Source organism: Euprymna scolopes, chromosome 3 (genome assembly GCF_053919585.1).
Source record: "Euprymna scolopes isolate OS-2025 chromosome 3, ASM5391958v1, whole genome shotgun sequence".
Lineage (NCBI taxonomy): Eukaryota > Metazoa > Mollusca > Cephalopoda > Sepiida > Sepiolidae > Euprymna > Euprymna scolopes.
The window spans coordinates 50,026,116-50,049,778 of record NC_136484.1 but is presented as its reverse complement, the minus strand read 5'-3'; positions in this window follow the sequence as shown (position 1 = coordinate 50,049,778).

Sequence of the window (23,663 nt, the reverse complement as noted above, 5' to 3'; positions counted from 1 at the left end):
GAAGCAAAATTTTGTGAGCTGTTGTTTCTGATGGTGTAGGGAAGCTGGTAACTTACCTGAATAGCGTATGCGTGTGTGTGTGTGTGTGTGTGTGTGTGTGTGTGTGTGTGTGTGTGTGTGTGTGTGTGTGTGTGTGTGTGTGTTGTAGAGTTTGATTGTTTAAGAAGAAAAAAAAATGGCGACTTGCAGTTGCTTTTGTACTCGATGATCACACGTGAGTAATGCAGCCTTTTGCCATCTTTATGCGAATGAGACCATACCAGATGCATAAAAGGAACTGAAGAGAATGGGAGGTTGAGTTGAAAGAAGGTGTGTTATGGAAACGGACACGTGTGACAGACTGTTTAAGTAGAAAAAACTGTGGGCAGAAAAGATCAAAGCTGTATTAAAACTGACATTCAAAGTAGAGATAACATTTTGAGCTCTCTTTCCTCTACATCCAGGGTAAGTTATATAGAAGCTGCGTCAAGGAGTTCATGTTGTATGGTAGTTAATACTAAACTCTCATCCAGTCCTCTCTCATCCAACTACAGTGCAATGACAGATCCATAATCAGCTGGATCTACAATGTAAAATCTTATTAAATTCAACCCATTACGTCAAAAGATTTGCTGCAAACACCACATTTGCCCAACATGCTGGTACAGTCGTGGGGATGTTATTATACTAGATAAACCGTTGCAGAAGCATGGCCCGCTTGACCCGCAGGAAAGTTAGCCGACTAAAAGAAACTTGGAATCAAATGATAATACATTACCATACAGAGTGGATTTTTTTTTTTTTTTTTTTTTTGCTTCTTTTATTAGTTTGATCTTTGTATTTCTTTACTCTATGAAACTCGTGATTTACTGACATCTAATTAATCTGCCGGTAGCTTGTGTATATATAAAAAAAAAATTTCATGCTGTATCAAAAACCAAAGGAAGATTCACAGAAGCCGGGGGGGGGTGAGACAGAAGACAAATTATACACAAGTAAACAATAACCGCTTAAAAGGTTTCAGATAAAAAAAAAAGAAAAAAAAAGAAACAGACAGACAAACTTGAAAATGAAAAAAAAAAACGAAGATGAATAAATAATAAGACGCGATTTATTTTATGTCAAAGAAGAGATAAAAATTTAATCGATAATATTTTCCTGAATTATTTCTTTTTGCCTGTTAGTTTTTACTACTTATTACAATATATATATACATAGTAGATATAAATAAATTTATATATATATATATATATATATATATATATATATATATATAGTGTATAATTTTCTTTATATACACGTTATTGGTTACATATGCGCATACGTGTTTAAGCTGCAATGTTTTTCAAATGCAAATGTACATGTTCTTTGCACAAAATTTTCGAAAAGAACAAAAATTCTGAAAAAAATATCTTATACATTCGTACTTGAAAACAATTGAGACTAATAGCGTGATGATGCTTGATTTGAAAATAAATCACATCTGAAATATGTATGCACATATGCAGCTAATAATGTTTGTATAAATAAAGAAAAGTATACAATAATATTGTTCTACTTGTTATTATGCATTATGTTACAAACACCAGAATTTCATTGGATAAACACCTAGGAAACTACAACAATACAAGGATTCTCTCTCTCTCTCTCTCTCTCTCTCTCTCTCTCTCTCTCTCTCTCTCGCACACACACACACACACACTAGATAGATAGATAGATAGATAGATAGATAGATAGAAATAATATGTTTATATGTAATTTAAGTACTTGGTGCAGTGATTACATATGACTGAATAACATAAAGTTCTCATTTTCATAGCTCAATAGTGCGCTGCTAGAGTTATAAATATTTTTCTCTCCTTTTCTTTCAAGATACCACTTTAAAAGAGATAGATACGCTAGTATTTACTCATTTTCGGAAAGTTTTATTAGTCACAGCATTGGGTACAATTGTTTCAGCTCGCAGTGTTGGCATATAAGGATATCATTAGTCTTCAAATTATAACTGGCATAAATCTGGGCTTCATACGCAATGTTGTGGCCAATAAAACTTTCGAAAATGAGTAAATACATGTGTATCCATCCCTATTAAAATCTTGAAAAGAAAAGAAGAAATATATATATATATATATATATATATATATATATATATATATATATATATATATATATATATATATATCCTTGAAAAATCCTAGAAAACAGTGAGCGAAACGTCGAGAATTCCGGTCTTCTTTCTCCATTTTTAATTCATATCAGATTTTTATCGTATTATTATCATATATGTGTATGTGAGTGTGTGCGTGCGCGCACGCGCGTGCGTGTGCGTGTGCGTGTGCGCGTGTGTATGTAGGCAATGATATAAAAACTATTTCATGTAGTTCAGATTGGTAAGAATCAATTTCCAAAGCAAAATTGGTGCTCAATATTCAATAATTAATTCGAAGGGTTATTTCAACAATTGCAACAGAACTACCAATAAATGTAAAGTTTTTTTTGGGGGGAGGGGGGTATCTTATATTTACAAAAAATTTTAGCTGCATACTAAGGGTAAGTAAACAAGATGATCGGAACCCCCATTCAGTCACAGAAATTAGAAACTCGCGATTTCTGGAAAATAAAGAGCAATCAACAATTCTCCTGTTATTTAACCGCTATGATGTCGCCTGCACAGCACTTGATAAGGCTAAGCTTATTGCCTAGCGGTTCGCCTTAATCTTCACCTTTGATTCCATGAATTACTTTCTCCCAAATTTTCCACTGTGAATTGAAATTATACTTGATGATCTGATCACAATTTTTTCCCAAGTTTGGGTCATCATAAAAAAACATCGACACATCCAATGCATGTCTAATCTTATCCCTCCTATATACTTATAGAAATGTTCTTGTTCTCTCTAAACTCTACAATATATATATATATATATATATATATATATATATATATATATATATATATATATATATATATACACTAGCATTTCAGCCGGGCGTTGCCCGGGTGTTTGGATGTGTATACTGAGCAAAAAAAAAAGTGGTAGTAAGAAGGCAGGATCGAACCCGTACCGCGAAGTAGGAAAAGAATGGGTGAAAAAAAAATGACGTCTTTGCGGTTACGACCACCGCCAAACCTGAAGTGACTTATGTTAACATTTAGGCTAGACAATCGGAAGGAAAGGGTAACTTTCAAAAATATCGGCAAAAAAGCGACCCCGCCTGTAGAAAAGTGCCTAGTTGAAGGTGAAGATATTAATGTTTTAGCCAATTTTTCGATATTTGTCGTATGAAAGGTCGAACATTAAAACAATACTGATCTTGGTCAAATCTGTCGCATCTGTCAAAAGTTTTAGGCAGACATGCAAACATACATACATACATACATACATGTATATATTGGTAACTAAAGATTTTCGAGCCAAACCGATAAAAAAGCTTGCCCTATCTCTAAATACACTTTATGTGAAATTTCAAATGTTTAGACCAGAAAATTTCTGAGTAATTTAGTAGAGACCGCAGAGGTCAATTTTTTTTTAATTTGACCCCTATTATTACCCCTTAAAATTTATTGTTTTGGGTTCAAATCAAGTTATTAAGTTAGATCCATGTGCAAGGAACCTACATCTAAAATTTCAAGTGTTTAGACACGAGATTTATTTTGAGTCTAAACACTTGAATGTGTTATTGCGTAGGGAAATGTACACACACACAGACACACAGACACACAGATACACAGACACGTTAACTTTTATATATATACTAGCATTTCAGCCCGGCGTTGCCCGGGTGTTTAGAGGTGTATGTTGAGCCAAAAAAATGCTCAATTTTTTTTAAATTTCACCCCTATTATGAGCCCTTAACATTTATTATTTTGGACTCAAATCAAGTTATTAAGTTAGATCCATGTCCAAGGTACCTATATCTAAAATTTCAAGTGTTTAGACATAAAATTTTCGGAGGAGTTTGGTAGAGTTCTCAAAGGTTAAATCCTTTAACTTAGACCCCCTTAACGGGTAGATTTCTAGCCGAAAACGGATCATAAAGATTTCCACAAATCTCAGTAACCTGTATATCAAATTTCGAGTCTGTAGACTAAAAATTGACAGAGTTATTGCGTAGGAAAATGTATACAGACACGTTCACTTTTATATATATATATATATATATATATATATATATATATATATATATATAAAGAGACAGACAGACAGACAGACAGACAGACAGAAATATAAACAGAGACTCCAGAGAATCCGACAGAGGCGACCAGATATTAGTGACCTTTCTGTTTGGATTTGAAACCGGTCCGATGGTTTTCTGATCTTCTGTAAAACATTTATTATAAATCTTCTTTTTTTTATTGCAGGGTGACCCAAAAAAACGGGCCCCGTGTACAGTTTATGTGATATCTCCATTATTTATTTACCGATTGCCCTTATTTTACAGGACATGGCAGAATCAACGACCGTAAGTACACCAAGACCCCAGTGGGAACTGGGACAAAGTATACACTGTGATAAATTTTACTACAAGACAGGCTGGGTTAAGAAAACCCAGGACAGTTTCATGCATCAGTTCGAATGTGAAAAGGCTCCATCCAAAAGCAGAATTCAAAACTGGGTGGACCACTTCGAGAAATATGGGACCGTGGAGAACCTCATCACTGCCAGAGAGAACTGTCCAAGCCACTCGGGACGTCCCAAGAAGCCAACAGCTGAGCTGGTTGAAAGAGTGAGAGAGTCTCTCCAGCAGAGTCCGAAACGCTCTGTGCGTAAGCGAAGTCAGTCCCTCGGTATGTCCCGTGAGACTTGTAGGAGAGTGCTGGTGAACGATATTAGGGCTTACCCATACAGAATACAGACCTTGCAGACCCTTACAGCCTCAGACAAGAAGCAGAGGAGGGCTATGGCAGTCAAGATGCTCGAGAAGATCGAGGAGACACCAAGTTTCCTTAACCTCCTTTGAACCTCAGATGAAGCCCACTTCCATCTTGATGGAAAGACGAACTCCAAGACAAATGTCTTCTGGGGGTCCTCCAGACCCAATGAAGTAGCCACCAAGCCCCTGCACTCTCCTAAGTACACGGTGTGGGCTGCAATCTCGGCCAGAGGCATCATCGGACCAATCTTCATCGAAGAATCTGGCGCAGCAGTGACAGTCACCCAGTAGCAGTATGTGGAGGTCCTCAAAACCTTCAAGAGTGAGCTCCAGACCATCTACCCGTCGCTCATGAGCAAGTTCTGGTTCCAGCAAGACGGAGCAACTTCTCACACTTCAAACCTGTCCTGAGATTGGCTGAAAGAGAACTTCAGAGGCCGAATGATCAGTCTCAAGACTGATTTTGAATGGGCACCCCATAGCCCGGACCTAAGCCCCTTAGATTTTTTTCCTTTTGGGCTATCTTAAGGACAAAGTCTACACAGGAAACCCAGAACCATCACGGAACTCAAGGAAGCCATCAGGGAGGAGATGAGAGCCATTACCAATTCGGTCCGTAAGAACGTCATGGACAACTTCATGTTGCACCTCAAGAAATGCACGGAGCTAAATGGAGGCCATCTAGAACATATGCTGTAGAACGGAGAAAAAAGGCTAAAGACCCTAGTGTTTTGATGTGATGTTTTGAATATAATAAACTAGTTATGACCAAAATTTCATTTCATTCGGACAAAACACTAAGAAACGGGGCCTGATTAGAGTTGGGGCCCGTTTTTTTAGGGGGGTCACCCTGTATTTCTTAGATTTTTCGAATGGTCCAACGAGTATTTTATGTCAAACTGTATTTAGGCTGTGTAAGTTTTATGTTCCATTCTTTGCGAGTAATTTTAATTAATTCATTCAATCGTCTTTCACCGAGATATCAATCTGGTTTGTTCATATCTCTTGAGTTTGTGGCAATGTATTGTTTTGGGTTATTTTTTTTAATGCACAAATGAGTAATGAAATGCTGTATATACGATGTGATCACATGCAAAGCGCGTGACTAATTAAAATTACGAAAATTTAAATGATTAAAAGTGTTTTTGTCAGCTAAGGATTTTTTGAAGTCGATTACTAAGCAAGGCATTTTGAAATATTGGTGCTAGACTTGTAATCGATATTGTCGATTGTATGGTGTCCATAGTCTTTTTACATTGAGTTGATAATGCATAATTTCCGTGTTGTTGACTAAGAGTCTTTGAATTGTTAATGAAGGCAGTTATGTTCTTTCAAGTGTTGGTAGATTGAATTAGAATCAGAGAGATGTAATGTGAACTTTCGGGAAAGTGTATTAGTGGTGTATCCAATGGAACAATTAGTTTTAGCATTGTCAGATGCACATTCTCCCAAGAAAAAAGTAGTCTGTTCTATTAAGTTTTCGGCCTGATAGATTTTGAATTTTTCTTTCATAATAAATGATAAATCTCATTTATTATTATTATTATTATTATCATTATTATTATTATTATTATTATTATTATTATTATTATTATTATTATTATTATTATTATTATTTTTATTATTATTATTATTATTATTATTATTATTATTATTATTATTGGCTCACATGGAGCTTTCACACAAGTCAACAAACGATCTGATTGGAGACTTGAGGTGTTCTCTGGAAGCTGAGTGACAACAAGTCTTCCCAGACGTCCAGCTCTCTCCTTCGATAGCATTTGCAAATAAATTTGCATCATCGCAACAGCCTCTTACCATTGATTTTTCGCTGATAGTGGCCATTGGTTTATACTGGAATTTGAGTGGCACTAAGCTTCTCCAAGATCCCAGTTCTCTCCGCGCTTGTCCAGCGGAGGTCTGGCCAGCGCTCTCTCCTTGACCCTTCTCGGCTCTTTGGTATCACTTTTCTATTGGGGGGGGGGAACGGTGTTGAAACAATGGGGGGATGCATGATGGGGGTGTAGAACTTGTATATATGCAGCTTCGGTGTTCTTCATTTATTATTATTATTATTATTATTATTATTATTATTATCGAAGAAGGGATATATTTATGTGTATTATGTTTTTAAGAACCTTTTCATTTAATTTAAAATTAGGATGCATCTAACTATGTTGACGTTGTTGGGATTGTTTATTTGTTTGTTATTCGCATTATCAACATTTATAATTGTTAATTTGAGTTGTTCATCTACAAGATGATTGGAGAATTAGTTGTTAAGCCTTCTTTGATGTTTTTTTTTTTTAATTCATTGAGAAGTATTTTCTTCCGGTTGAAGAGATTAATTTTGCGCGGTTTACTAATTTAAAAAAATTTTTTTTTTTTTTTTAATGATTGCAATTTTGTATCGGTGTGAACATTCACTCCTTAAACGACAAAGTAAAGGGCAATATTGAAAATAGGAAAAACAAAGAAAAATAACAAGAAAAAGAAATCGGTTTGTAGTTTTAAAATGATTCCACCCTCCATTAATTGGTTATAACTTGTTCAAAGACATGGTGATGTTCATAATTTCTCAGGAAAGAGAAATTGTACTTTGATATGAAAAAAGTCGTTTTACCTAGTGGAAATAAAGTAATGCTTAAAAGTTACCATTTATTTTAGATTACACATACATTCTTTAAAGTTAAGTAGATTATATATATGTGTGTGTGTCACGAATAGGCTCCTATATGGTTGACTATTATAGAAAACTGATTACATATAATGATAGAAGATGTATCGAGACACAGGAATGGGTTGGTTTAATCTGGTATAATGATGATTCCTTAAAATTATGGGGTCTGCGTTCTAGCCTGGTCCACAAAGTATGGAAATAAAAAATTTTAAAATGAAAAGAACGTTTACAAGTGTTTTTGATATAGATGTACAAAATAATACTTTGATAAGTATGTTTTTACTTAAATAGGGGTGGTATAATAAAATTGTGGGGTCTGCATTCGCGCCTGGCCTCCATAGAATGGAAATAGGCACAAACTTTAATAAAGACTTTTCATATCTATCTGCGTAAGTATACTTTGATAATTATGTTTTAGTTTGAAGAAATATGGTATAATAAAATTATAAAAGTTCGTTCGTGCCTGACCTCCATAGAATGGAAATATGTCACAAAGTTTAACAAGGTTTGTGTAATATAGATCCACAGAATATTGTGATAAGTGTTTCAGTGTGCACAGGTATGGTATAATAAATTATGGGGTTTATCTATTTTATTTTTACTTTCATGATATTTTGCTTTGGTTTTGATACCCCCAAATTCGAAGCTATCTCTTTACAACCCTTCCTTTTCATAACCTATCATACTTTCATAAATCAGAGTCCATTTCTGTAGGTTGTTTTTGAATGCAGTCGACGACGGGTGCTTTTGCTAGTGTATATATATATATATATATATATATATATATATATATATATATATATATATATATATATATATATATATATACCCCGTGCCAGAATTATATGCAAATCGATATTTTTTTCCTAACTCCGATAGTTTTCAATGAAAATTCGTGAAACTTCGCGCGTTATACGTCAACACTAATGCATGCACAGATATAAATTTTAAGCTGATCTGCGCAATAGCGAACAAACGGCAGCCATTTTGGTGACTTGCAGTGTTTTTCAGCGTGCCAACTTTATATGCAAGATAGGGCGTTAAGGTGCTTTAAATCAAGCTGAGAAGTCTAAAATTGTTCAAAGGCTCCATAATAAGATTTCCACCTTAGAAATTGCCAAAGAATTACACCGTGATCATCGTACCAGTAAACAGTATTGTACTAACCCTCAACTTTGCAACGGACGCCCTGACAAAAGGAAAATTCGTAAGAAATCATATCCGTCACGTCGAACAATGACCAAGATCAAGAGAGAAGTTCACCGTAACCCACTTGAAACTTGAAACAAGTTTTTGAAAAGGCTGGCGTTCCTGGTGTGCCCAAATCCACTCGTTGCCGTATCCTGAGGATGATTGCAAAATTTGGAAAGCCAGGGATCCGCCCTAAACTGAATGATATCAACAAGAAAAAGAGGATGGAGTGGGCAAGAGATCACATGAAGGTGAATTTTCAAATTGTTTTGTTCACTGATGAGTGTCTAGCGACCCTTGATGGACCCGATAGGTGGAGGGGAGGATGGTACCATAATGAGGGTCTACATATAATTCTGTCACGGGGTGTATTAGGATGTATATTTGGTAAAAAAAAAAAAAAAAAAAAACAGGGGGGAAAAGTGCTCAATACTTTAGTAGAGCTAAATATGTTTTTATTGTTTCAACCTCGAGTTTGTTTTTTGTTTTTTTGTTTGTTAGTTTTTTTGTTTTTTTTTGGGGGGGGGGGGGCTTAAATCATTGCAAATTGTTTCAATCGACAGGGCTATAATATATTCCTACCGATCTCTTCAGACAATTCAAGTCAAAATAAAAGAATCTTTAAAATTACAAGCGAGCATCAAAAACCAAGATTTAAAGTGCTGGATAGAGAGGAAAAGGGGGGAGTGAAAGGGGAGAAAACGAAACGAAAAGAGAGGAAGAAGGTTAGGGGAGAAATATAGATTATATGTAGTTAGAATTATAGTTAAGATAAAGAATAGAAAGAAAGAAATTAAAGTTAAAATGAATTAAAAAGAAGAGAGGAGATTATTTAAGAAAGAAAGAAAAGAAAGGAAAAATATTACGGAGTTACAAAGGGGAAGCGAAACGGGAAAATAACTAAAGTATCAATAGAGGACAGCAGTAAAGTCAATTGCACGTGACAGACAGTCGGGTTTCAATCCTGGCTTGAGGTAGTTGCATGTCTAGCCGCACTGATGAGCTGTGAAACAGCGAAACAGTACTGTATGTGGATGACTATATATATATATATATATATATATATATATATATATATATATATATATATATATATATATATAATTAAAATTTAACTGTTAGAAAGACCAGACAAGTATGAAATTGTTTTTCGTATTCGCATTCATTTCTATGGTGAATTAAAGTATGGATTTATCCTGAAAGAGCTCCTTCAGTCTTAGTATTTGTTCATTGTTATCGGCTAGGATAAGAATATCATCAACATACCCTACATACATAGAGAGTTTGCTGGTGTTATTATATGAATAAATTGTTTTTATGAAACTGTTTGCATAAAATTGTTTTTAATAATATTGCTATTTACTAAAAATTAAATCGAATTTTTTTTCTTTTTCTCTTTCCTCTTTATGTTGAATTATCTATAATATAAATCTCACCCGTCTGTTTAAATGTATGTATGTATGTATGTATGTATGTTTGTATGTCTCGCAAAATCTTTCGACAGAGACGGGGGATTTTCACACGATCGGTATCATTTTGAAGCTCGAACCTTCGGACGACAAATATCGAAAAATTGGCTACAAATATTAATTCCTTCACCCTGAACTGAGCACTTTTCTAAAGGGACGGTCGATTTTTATTTCGCTGACATTTTTCGCAAGTAATTAAACCCTCCTGCCCACGACATGACGTAATTTCGACCGCCCGCGATGTCACAGCCACGGTAGGCACATCGGTAATTTTTTTTCACCTCTTTTTCCTCTGGCGCGTTACGGGTTCGAGCTTTTTTACTACTTCTATATATACATTTTTTTGTGCTCGCAAGTTTCATTTAGTTTTGCTCAACCCTTTACACACACCACCACTTTCTATTCTGTCTTCGCGTCACGGGTTTGAGCCTGCTTGCCTGCCTACTACAACATTTTTTATCTACTCAACACATACCTCCAAACACCCGGGCAACGCCGGGTACCAAGGCTAGTTTTTAATAAATAGCAATATTTATTAAAACAATTTCACACTCGTCTGACCCTTCTAACGGTTAAATCTTAAATTATTATTGAGTGTGTCAAACAGTGACTTTCCCTTGTAGATATAATTAGACTGTGTGCCCGTTGTGACCCGGGTGTTTGGAGGTGTATGTTGAGCAAAAAGAAAAAAAAAAAAAGGTTTTAGTAGGCAAGCTCGAACCCGTGACGCGAAGGTGGAAATAAAAGTGGAGGTGTGTGTATGGGTGTTGGTTGAGCAACAAAAAAAAAAAAACGGAAAATTGCGAGCGCAAAAAAAAAGTGATAGTAGGCAGGCAAGCTCAAGCCCGTACTGCGAACGAAAAAAAAACAAAAAACAAAACAAAACAAAAAAATAAACGTGACGCGTTAGCTGCTGCACTTAATCATCAAACCGGAAGTGACGCAGGTTCAAATTAAGACTAGACAATCGAAAAGAGGGGATGACTTTCGAAAATATCGGCGAAAAAAAGCGACTCCTCCCTGTAGAAAAGTGCCTTGTTGAGAGTGAAGGATTTAATGTTTTTGGCCAATTTTTCGATATTTGTCGTCCGAAGGGTCGACCTTCAAAATAATACCAATCTCGTGAAAATCTCCCGTCTCTGTCGAAAGTTTTTGCGAGACATACATACATAAATGCATACATACATACATACATACATACATACATACATACATACATACATTTAAACGGACAGGTGAGATTTATATTATAGATTAAATGATAATTATTCTTTTATACCCACAAACACTAATGGTTCATGCTTACGCATTCATCAGTGTAGGAGTGACAATTTCTGCCGGTTGAGCGAGTGTTCGTTATATATTGGACTTTTTTAATGAATGCATGCTTGTTGTATAAGGATTTATACAAGCGAAAAGAATGTTTTTTCAGATTAATATAAATTTTTTCAGATAAATATAAATTCAAAATCTTTTAAGGAAACTTTGAAAGCCAAAAAAGAAATTATGAGAAAAAATAAGATGGTATTTTTTGTTGTTGTGGTTTTCTTCGAAGAGAAAAACGTCTATTTCCATAAATTGAATGTTAAATGATCAAAAAGAAAGAAAAAAAGGAAACATAAATGCGTCATTACTTCAGGCAGTGAGAGAGGAGGGAAAGAAAGAAAAATAGAGAGAAGAAGAAAAAGCGAAAGAGAAGTAGTAGAGTGTGGGGGGATAGAGAAGTACTATTTGTCAAAAATTCTTTCAAACAAACATTTATTAAATTAAGATAAAACACAGTATTGACGCGAATTTTTTCTTTTTTGAAAAATGTTTGGAAAGTCATAAAATGCCAAAATGGAACACATATATCAAATCTGTTGCGAAGATCGCTAGAAAAATGGTTGGATCACTCTATCACTCCAGTAGGTATCTCACTGCCGATGCAATCCTCTATCTATATAAGAGCCAGGTACGTCCTAAAATATAGTACTGTTGCCAAATCTGGGCAGGAGTTGATCGATACACCCTGTCCAGCCTTGATAGAGTTCAAAACCGACTTCGAAACCTAATATGTGATATCCTTTTCTCTTCCCTACAACAATTTTCCCACAGCCAATCTCTGTTCCATCATTATTTTCATGGCAAGTGCTCAACTATGGTCCAATCTATGCTTTCCCTTCCTCTTTCACAAAAAACTCGACTAGTTACAACCGCTATATACGATTTCCCCACTCTCTAACTGTGCCAAAATTTAAATGCAGATTCCATAAACAAAGCTTCTTTCCCAGAACTTTTCGTCTATGGAAAACTCTTCTGCTGGCCTGCTTCCCGGTTGACTACAATATTATAATCTTCAAGTTCAATGTAAACAAGTTCTTGTTGCACCCTCCCCATAAATAATCGAATTCTACCCAATCTCCATCATTAATGATCACTACATTACCACCTTACATTGATTAACCCTTATCCTTGAGAGGCCTTCAGGACTTGATAAGTGGTGACTCCCAAGTAAAAAAAAAATCAATAACTGAGTAGAAGTCGTATGTCTGAAAGAACCCATTTCGTAACGGAATAAGTACTAAGTAAAATTCAGTTTTAAGTGACACTCTCCGGGAGGTTGAAGGTTCAATCCTCAGTGCAAGCGATATTCAGGATACAGCTGTGAATTTTCTACCTGATCATGGCTGACACAACGAAAGCTTGCTACTCCTGTGAATTAAATAAAGGTTTCTGTTTAAGCCGAGTCTGACAGAAAAATTTTGGAGTTTGACAAGATATACCCGAAGAATGTTGGAGATTGCATCAGCCGAAGCGTTGCGAGAATAACACTCAAGATGGGAACGGAAGTCCAAATAATATAATACTTTTACTAAACTGTTCTTTTTTTTTCTGTTTATTGAAAAAAATTAAAAGCTAACCTAAAACACTTTTCTGCAGTTAAAAATAGGTTTAAATTACAATGTACTCAGCTTAAACTGTCCTCATCAATCTCTCTCTCTTTTTTTTTTTTTTTTCTCAATTTTCTTATCAGTTTGTTCAAGGTAGAGATGAAACATCCTACCAGATGCCAAGCATTCACCCGATATCTTATATATGCGAACCGAGAGATCTTTTCAAGATTCTGACCGTCCCTTTCAGTGCAATTGTTTAAATCTCTTTTGCACTTGGTTCACCTGATATATTAGATAGGTAGTTTTTTTTAAATTCTTTTTCATGAGTCCAGTTGCTCTTATAATTACTGGGATGATATAGATCTTCCCAAGTTTCCAGTTTCTTTTCGTGTCGTACATAATACCTTGATATTTTGTTATCGTTTCCGTTTCAGCTCTATTGAACATAACATCGTTGGGGGACACTAACTTCTACTAAGGTTGCTTCTTTCCCTTTGAGAAGTGATGTTTAGTATGATTAAGAAACGAGACTACGGCGGCTTAAGACATTAACTTACTCCTCACCCTCTTTTAGCAATGTTAACTTGAAAACATCTTGTGAGAAAGTCGTTAACTTAAATTCTACTTTATATAAGTTAAAATAAAGGGAATAAAGACAGACTTGTATTTTTTATTAAAAAAACTGTTCTGTGTTCACTTAGTATTCAGCATCACTTTTTTAGTTTTAAACTATGGAATCTTCTTTGTTTCCTAATCAAAGATATATTTTTTAAAGTTGACTTAGACTCATATTGATGACATCAATTTTTCAAGCCACTCGAGTCATTTTCAATAAGGCATTAAGCAGTTATTTATATACTTGTTTGTTTAAATTCACGGCAGCATATTGTAAAGGCAAAGTTTCCAGTTTCTTTTCGTGTTGGCACTTTTCTACAAGGAGGGGTCGCTTTTTTCAACGATATTTTCGAAAGTCATCCCCTCTTTTCGATTGACTAGCCTTAATTTAAACCTTCACCACTTCCGGTTTGGCGATGAAAGAAATGGCAAAGACGTCACATTTTGTATTTTCACATTCTTTTCCGCATTCGCGGTATGAGTTCGAGCCTGCCTGCCTGCCTATGACCGCTTCTTTTTTTTTTTTTTTTTTTGCTCAACACACACCTCCAAACACCCGGGCGATGCCAGACACCTAGGCTAGTTAAGTAACAATATTTATTAAAAACAATTTCACACTCGTCTGGTCTTTCTAACCGTTAAATCTTAAATTGTTATCGAGCGTTTCGGACAGAGGTTTCCCTTTTATGTATAATTAAATAATAATTATTCTGTTGTATCCACAAACCTTAGTGTTTCATGCTTACGCAATCATCAGTGTAGGAGTGGCAATTCCTGCCGGTTTTCCGAAGTAACCGTCAAAGAATTGCTGTACATAAAAGAGAAACAAAAGGTGGGATGCACCTAAAGCTGGATGAAGGGAGATGATTCGCCTGTTTGGTAAAAGAAACTCAGAGAGAGAGATGGAGAGAGAAAGAGATTAATATATATCTATAATAATGTTGGGACAATTACTCAGAATCGAGATTGGGAAGCGGAAAAATCGGAACATTTGGAGGTATCGGAATCAGAAAAATTGTGTTTATTTTCTGATGCCAAAATGATTCTTTTAATTATCTTTTTATTTAATTTTGTTTAAAGCAAAATCTTCCACTGCTGATAAAAATAAAATAAAAAATAAAATAATAAATATTTATTGATTTTAAAATACCAGTAAAACTACAATCGATACATCATCCCCCAGAAGTGTATTTTTACATTTAGGAAAATATTTGCACATTTTACACATGTTTTTATGGAGATTGGAGAAAAAATAACAGTTCTATGGTTAAATATCTAAGGATTTTTTTAAAGAATTTTAATCAAAATCAGTAATTGTATCGGAAGCGGGCATTTAGTATGGAATTGCTAATTGTATTGGAATCTAGAAAATACGGAATCGTCCCATCACTATATATATATATATATATATATATATATATATATATATATATATATATATATGTATATATTCATCCACATACAGTAGTTTCGCTGCTCATCAGTGCGGCTAGACAGGAAACTACCTCAAGCCAGGATTGAAACCAGACTGCCTGTATGACAATCAAGGCTCCTATCCATTATGCTAATCGGCAGTTGCTGTGTGAGTCGTGAATAAACGATGGTTTGACACCATCTGAAATACCTAAGCTCGATTTGTTTACACAATGAGCATCACTTTACATGCCAATGGTAATTCGTGTATCACTCCTCAATATGCTCAACTGAAGATGAAGAGCATTATAGTCATCCACATACTATTCGTGTATCACTTCTCAAAATGCTTAACTCAAGATGAGGAGCATTATATATATATATATATATATATATATATATATATATATATATATATATATATATATATATATATGTATATTATTATGATTATTATTATTATACCTACAAACACTGGTGTTTCATGCTTTCGCAATCATCAGTGCAGGAAGGGACAATTCCTACTGGTTGGGAGATTTGAACCCAGCTACAAAGTCACTTTTGAATCCATTTGCTAAGACATTAGCTCCGGGTCACTAACAATTGTCATGGGAATTAAGGGGAATTTAACACCTATGAATGCCAAATGTGGACACAACAGGAAGCAGTTAGAAAAGTTCAAACGAGCGGGGATCGTGAATGTTAACTGCTTTTTTTTTATTTCCCAGAAAGTGGTCAACTTGAATACTCTTAAAGGAGTTAATAATTATAAATAATAATTATTATTTATATACCTACAGAAATTAGTGTTTCATAGCAAAAGCAGGTGCTTTTGCTATAAAATGGTGGTGCTGGAAGACATACAGTTTTTGGTTGTTGGCTAACTAAACATATTTCACTTGAATGCCAAATCAAAAAAATCAGAACATGAGTAGTTTATTCTTAAAATGTTTCCAGCATCAAATATCTACCAACATGAAGTCCGAACTTGACACTGATTTCGGTTCGTGAAGGTTCAAATCGATCAAAATAACTGCCAGATATCTTATTCACCTTTGTCATTTGCAAATAAAGAAGACAATACATCAATTTCAAATAATAATATATTAAGGATTGGACGGAAAATGCTTGTTCCTATTTACAATGCTCCCCCTCCCCCTACGGGACAAAGTTAGACACCAAGGTCGTTTTTTAACGTGGAGAAAAGGAACATAAATTAAAAATTGTCTCAGTCGTGAAGGACTTCTCCTCCACTGACAGCGAACAAGAAATTGAAGTGCAGCATCTGAAGAACAGATACTACACTGTGATCTCGGCCCAAAGGGACGGAAGATGCTTGTTTTATGTTTTTAAAGATACAACTGATGTCGCTTAATACTATTCATTATCAGAATGTAGTAGTAATGCTACAAACAATCTCATCTCAAAGAAACAAAACGTGTGCTGCCTCTGCTACCGGCACGTGAAACCCAGGAAAAGAAGAAGACGCGAGAGGTGTGGCATGCTTAATGAAAGAGGGCGATGTTAGCTATGTGAGATGGTGAGAGTTACTGAACATAAATAAGGCCAAACTAAGTGAAGGGAGAAAGTATTTCGCCCATGTTTGAGCATTAAAGCCATAATTTTTCAAAACTCTACAGAACACAGAATAGTTGGAAAACATACAAAGACCTTCATTTTATTATATACTCGCAGGACCCATGTATTTGTGTTGCTCAGTGGATGTAAAGGATCTCTTTCCTGAAAAACAAATAAAACTATGGTTATCAGCTCTGGAAAATAGTAGGCACTGGCAGCTGTAGCCAAAATAAAATCATCTGGCTTCCACTGCCGAGCATTGTCTGGGAGCTACTAGTTGCTAATGTCAGCACTGGGAATTACTGGTTGGTTTGGGGCGATTACTTGCGGGTACTGACGGGTACAAGTGGCAGTTACTGGAAGCCATGATCACTGTCGCCCTTTATTGAACCGTTCTGAACTGTAATCGTCTGTATTCAACTGTCGGGCATTGTTGGACACTGGCATCCACTGGCTGTCTCTTCATGACTGTGGCGGGCACTCAGGGTCACTAAGACTATCTGAACAGGTGGCTTTTCTCCTAGGATCTGTGGAAGGCTGTTGGAACTGTATTCCAACATCATGATTAGTATTCTTGACTACATCTGCTAGCCCAAGGGGTTTTTTTTTTCAACTTCAATGCAATTTGATCGAATCTGAAATCTTATTAGTGTTCATGGTGACTAGTTCATAAGTATTATTATTATTATTATTATTATTATTATTATTATTATTATTATTATTATTATTAGCAGTAGAAGTAGAAGTAATATTATTAGTATTCAAATAATATGCAACTGTTTGCATTCCAGAGAGATCACCAAGCTAAATTTAGTGCAATTTTGCCTACTGTTTTTGGAGGCGAAACGTTTGTTTATTATTATGGATAGGATGCTGCAGGACTGAGTTAAGTCATAAGCAATGGAGAAATCGTAACAGAACCTCCCCTCATCATCTGTTTGAGTTGGAAGAGATTCATTCAAATTTTCATGTCATAATGTAGGAAGCTGAAAATAAACATTAAAGAAAGAAAGTTCGTCTTGTTTAGTAAGATTTGTTCATTTAGTCATCCCATAATTTTGGACGCTAAAAACAAACATTAAAACAAGGGAGCATTCATTTAATCATACTTTTGGATGCTAAAAAGAAACAACAAAAAAAGAAAGTTTGTCTTGTTTACTAAGATTCGTTCATTTAGTCATGTCATAATTTTGGACACTAAAAACAAACATTAAAAAAAGGAAGTTCGTCTTGTTTACTAAGATTTGTTCATTTTGTCATTAAATAATTTAGGACGCTGGAAAAACATTCTAAAGAAAGCTCGTCTCGTTTACTAAGATGCGTTCTTATAATCTAGGACGCGCATAACGCTAAAACCAGCGAACGAACAGTATTTTCAATAGATGAAAACATTTAAGAAAGAATATTTGGCAACTTATTTCTAAAGCTTTATTACTAATAATTTGGGGGTAAGGAAAAATTAAATGTAAACATTCGTTGTTTAACCTCTCAGAAATGCGATGAAAGAAAAGTATATTTTATCAAACAATGTACGATGATAGTGTGTATGTAGCTAAATGTGAGGGTGTAACTATGAAAAGTTATGATTATGAGAGTTCTAGAATATTTTTTATTTTGGTTGAATTTTCAGAAAAATGATAATTCATGTAGAGGCAAAGGCCATGTTGGTGCAGATGTGAAGTGTTCGTTTTAAGTATGAATGTGCAATCTGGAATAATAGATTTTTACGTTTTAATCCAATGAGAATACTGGAATGTAAGTGGAGAGAATTCGTTATTTTCGAATAGGAAAATGTAAAAGGAATTGTATGTCTGTCAGTGCATGATGCAGTTGATAAGGGTGTCATGGCAATATATTTATATTGTGCATATTTTTACCCGGTCTTCATTGGAGTGGTGGAAGTACTTTTGAAGTAGAGGGAAAAATACGAACCACTTCGTCTAAATATGTTGTCAGTGGTGGTGATGGCGCTCATAGGATGTAATGTAACATTTTATTATAACGAGTACATGTGTCTGTAACGGCGTGCGAAAGTTACATAAGATGTTCGGTAACAGTTTAGAGATTTTTAAAAAATATGTGGCATCTGTTATTGCAAACCGCGGTAATTTCTGCAATCAAAATATATATATTATATTTCTGCAATCAAAATATTATATATATATATATATATATATATATATATATATATATATATATATATATATATATATATATATATATATATATATATATATAGTCATCTACATACATTACTGTTTCGGTGTTTCACAGCTCATCAGTGCGGCTAGACAAGCAACAACCTCAAGCCAGGATCAAAACCGACCGCCCAAATGACAATCGCAGCTTCTAACCATTGTGGTATTCGGCTGCTGCTATGCGGGCAGTGAATTAACAATGCTTTGACATTGTCCAAATACCTAAGCTCAATTTGTTTACACAAAGATCATCACTTTATACGTTAATGGTAATTTGTATATCACTTCCCAATATGCTCAACCCAAGATAGGGAGTATTATAGTAATCCACATACAGTACTGTTTCGTGGTTTCACAGCTCATCAGTGCGGCTAGACAAGCAGCAACCTCAAGCTGCCAAAATGACAGTCAGAGCTTCTAACCATTGTGCTATTCGACTGCTGCTATACAGACAGTGGATCAATAATGTTATAGTAGTAGTAGTAGTAGTAGTAGTAGTAGTAGTAGTAGTAGTAGTAGTAGTAGTAGTAGTATGTTGATCGACTATGATACACTCGATATATCAAAATTGGGCAAATTCTGCTCAATAGTTTGGGAACCTATCTATATATTAATACGGTAACGTGTGTATTATTTTGTGTGTCACGCTTACATCTTTTTTCTTCCGAGTGACTGTCGTTTAATTGCTATGACCTTCCATTTCTTGTAATAAATAATTTTACCAAGAATTCTTTAAGTTTTAGTTTTAGTTTCGATTCAAGCTGATGCACCCAAATCATGTGGATATATAAATTCATTTTTAAAATCACAACTTTATAATATATAAGAATCGATAGGAAACTGACTCTATAATAATATATACGAAATCTGCAACAATTAAAACATCATATTTAAGCGTATTCTACGACCAGACTATGCCGAGCGTTCCATGCTACCTTAGATAAATACTTTTGCAATTTTAACAAAAGAGCTACAATAATATCAAGGCGTCTCCATTTACACTGAACATTCACAGAATGCCAACATCAATATATTACATATGAAAGCGTCCGCTGTGGAATTTCCACAGCTCCCGCTGATTGTTCATCAATTTTTGTATTAACAGCAACAGTAGTAGTAGTAGTAGTAGTAGTAGTAGTAGTAGTAGCATGTTTACCCCAATTGTTATCACTAATTACAGACCTGCGATTTCAAAAATACCTTAGGTCGAATTTGGTGTAATTCTGTCAAGTAGTTTTGAAACCTATCAGTGACTCACAGACTTACAAAAAATGATTGATGACAAAATAGACGAACTGAAATAAATCTGAAAGAGTTAAAAAAAAAAAACATAAAAGAGAAACATAGGAAAAAAAAAAGAAACGGTGATGAGAATAAATGTTAGGAAAGACACGGACTAAAAGAAAATGCAAGCGAGGGATAGTGAAGGGGAGGAGGAAAGAAGCCGTTTATTTTGCGGATGGTTGGAATGATATGAAACAAATTAGATATGGGTGGGGGGGGTAGGAGAAAAAGGGGGAGAGTGTGGATGAGTGAGAGGAGTGGGGAGAGGAAGGGGATGCCTGCAAGCGTAACTGATCCGGGGTGAATCATCTTATTCGTCTACCTGTCGTAGGTGGCAACGCGCCGGTGAAACAGTTAAAATAGAAAGAGGGAGGAGGAAGAGAGCGACAAAGAAGCGAAAAAGAAAAGAAATTATTTAGAAAGAAAAACCCAGAACGAATCCATTCTCAGGCTGCGCCCATTCAGTCTGCCGCTTTTAACGATGGAAACGGTTGTTTCAAACACAAGCCTGACAGACCGACAAAAATGTTATTAGGCATTCCGGCATATTTATCGAGGCATTTCATTGTTGCATTACTTAGGCTGTTTTCTAGACGGTGATAGCTGATTTGGCGTCACCGACGAAACATCTTCCAACAGATACTTTAACTGAAGGAATTCATTCACATTCTTAGACGAATTATTATTATTATTATTATTATTATTATTATTATTATTATTATTATTATTATTATTATTATTATTATTATTATTATTATTATTATAATAATAATAATAAGTCATTAGTTACCCGACTAGGGTATTAAGACCATTAGGCACTTCCAAAAGTCACCACAGAATTACCCCCCATATGTAAAACGATGTAACTTTATTATAAATTAATATTATCAGTATAAATTTATTATAAATTAATATTATCAATATAATTTTATTATAAATTATTATTATCAATATAACTTTATTATAAATTAATATTATCAATATAAATTTATTATAAATTAATATTATCAATATAACTTTATTATAAATTATTATTATCAATATAATTTTATTATAAATTAATATTATCAATAAAAATTTATTATAAATTAATATTATCAATATAACTGTATTATAAATTAATATTATCAATATAACTTTATTATAAATTAATATTATAAATATAACTTTATTATAAATTAATATTATCAATATAACTTTATTATAAATTAATATTATCAATATAACTTTATTATAAATTAATATTATCAATATAACTATATTATAAATTAATATTATCAATATAACTTTATTATAAATTAATATTATCAATATAACTTTATTATAAATTAATATTATCTATATAACTTTATTATAAATTAGTATTATCAATATAACTTTATTATAAATTTATATTATCAATATAACTTTATTATAAATTAATATTATCAATATAACTTTATTATAAATTAATATTATCAATATAACTTTATCATAAATAAATATTATCAATATAACTTTATTATAAATCAATATTATCAATATAACTTTATTATAAATTAATATTATCAATATAACTTTATCATAAATTAATATTATCAATATAACTTTATTATAAATTAATATTATCAATATAACTTTATCATAAATTAATATTATCAATATAACTTTATTATAAATTAGTATTATCAATATAACTTTATTATAAATTTATATTATCAATATAACTTTATTATAAATTTATATTATCAATATAACTTTATTATAAATTAATATTATCAATATAACTTTATTATAAATTAATATTATCAATATAACTGTATTATAAATTAATATTATCAATATAACTTTATCATAAATTAATATCATCAATATAACTTTATTATAAATAATTATTATCAATATAACTTTATTATAAATTTATATTATCAATATAGCTTTATTATAAATTAATATTATCAATATAACTTTATTATAAATTAATATTATCTATATAACTTTATTATAAATTAGTATTATCAATATAACTTTATTATAAATTTATATTATCAATATAACTTTATTATAAATTAATATTATCAATATAACTTTATTATAAATTAATATTATCAATATAACTTTATCATAAATAAATATTATCAATATAACTTTATTATAAATCAATATTATCAATATAACTTTATTATAAATTAATATTATCAATATAACTTTATCATAAATTAATATTATCAATATAACTTTATTATAAATTAATATTATCAATATAACTTTATCATAAATTAATATTATCAATATAACTTTATTATAAATTAGTATTATCAATATAACTTTATTATAAATTTATATTATCAATATAACTTTATTATAAATTAATATTATCAATATAAGTTTGTAAAATTCAAAAGAAGGGCGAAATAAACCAGTAATAATATTTAAAAAAAATTTTTCCACAAACGAAAATAATGAAATAGCGAGACGAAAATCGTGTTTACATAATTGAATATTTAAATTATTTTAAATTGTTCATTATTTTCTAGCTGACCTTATTTTAATTCAGTTTTCATCAAAAGAACAATTAAATTCTTTTACAACAACATATCTAAACTATTTTATATCAAATTGAACAATGTGAAATTCCATTTCTGAACTTTGCTTACAAAGTTCGAATCACGGTCTATCCTAATCTCAATTTCACTTATCTATTGTTTTTCTTACTTACAAGAAAAGGGAACTCTTTTCTTGTAACACTAGAAGCCTTAATAAATATCCATATATGCACCCCCCACATATATATATATATATATATATATATATATATATATATATATATATATATATATATATATATATATATATATCATAAGTTATAAAAATATATTTGGCAATTAAGCTACACAGAATATCCCGCATTTCATTTACTCGCGGAATATTCTGTGTAGCTTAATTGCCATATATAATTTTATCTTACTACCTAGCTCTACCTATATATTGAGCATTGTTATGATGACTGAACTTATGCCTTCATGATCTGGAAGTTTCATCCTTATGTTGCAGATATTGACGGTGTAAGACAACCCCTTGTCATGGACATCCGTCAGAAGCAGAGATGCGTCATTGAATTCCTGGCAAAAGCGGATTGAAAATGGTACTGACTATGTACAAAAATAAATTCTGGGGCACAAGAAGTCACTCGTTTTAACGGTACCACTTCCACCTTCGCTGCTCTTCAACTTCTTCAGTTAAGAAATGGGGGGGACTTTACTTTTGGAACGACCTTCGTATTCTGAATTATTACCACAAAGGAAATCTATATGCTTGAAATGGCGTCATACAAGCGTTATGACATCAACCATCTCTCTTTGTAATACCGTGCAGAGTGACAAGACACAAATAAACATGCACGAAAACGTCCACAAAGTTTTAATACCCCCCCCCCCAGCCCTCAGAGGCCAGAGGGCCAGAGGTTAATCTGGTAGATGACCCCTGATGCGTACGAACCGTCTAGATGAAGCATTTCTCATCTCCT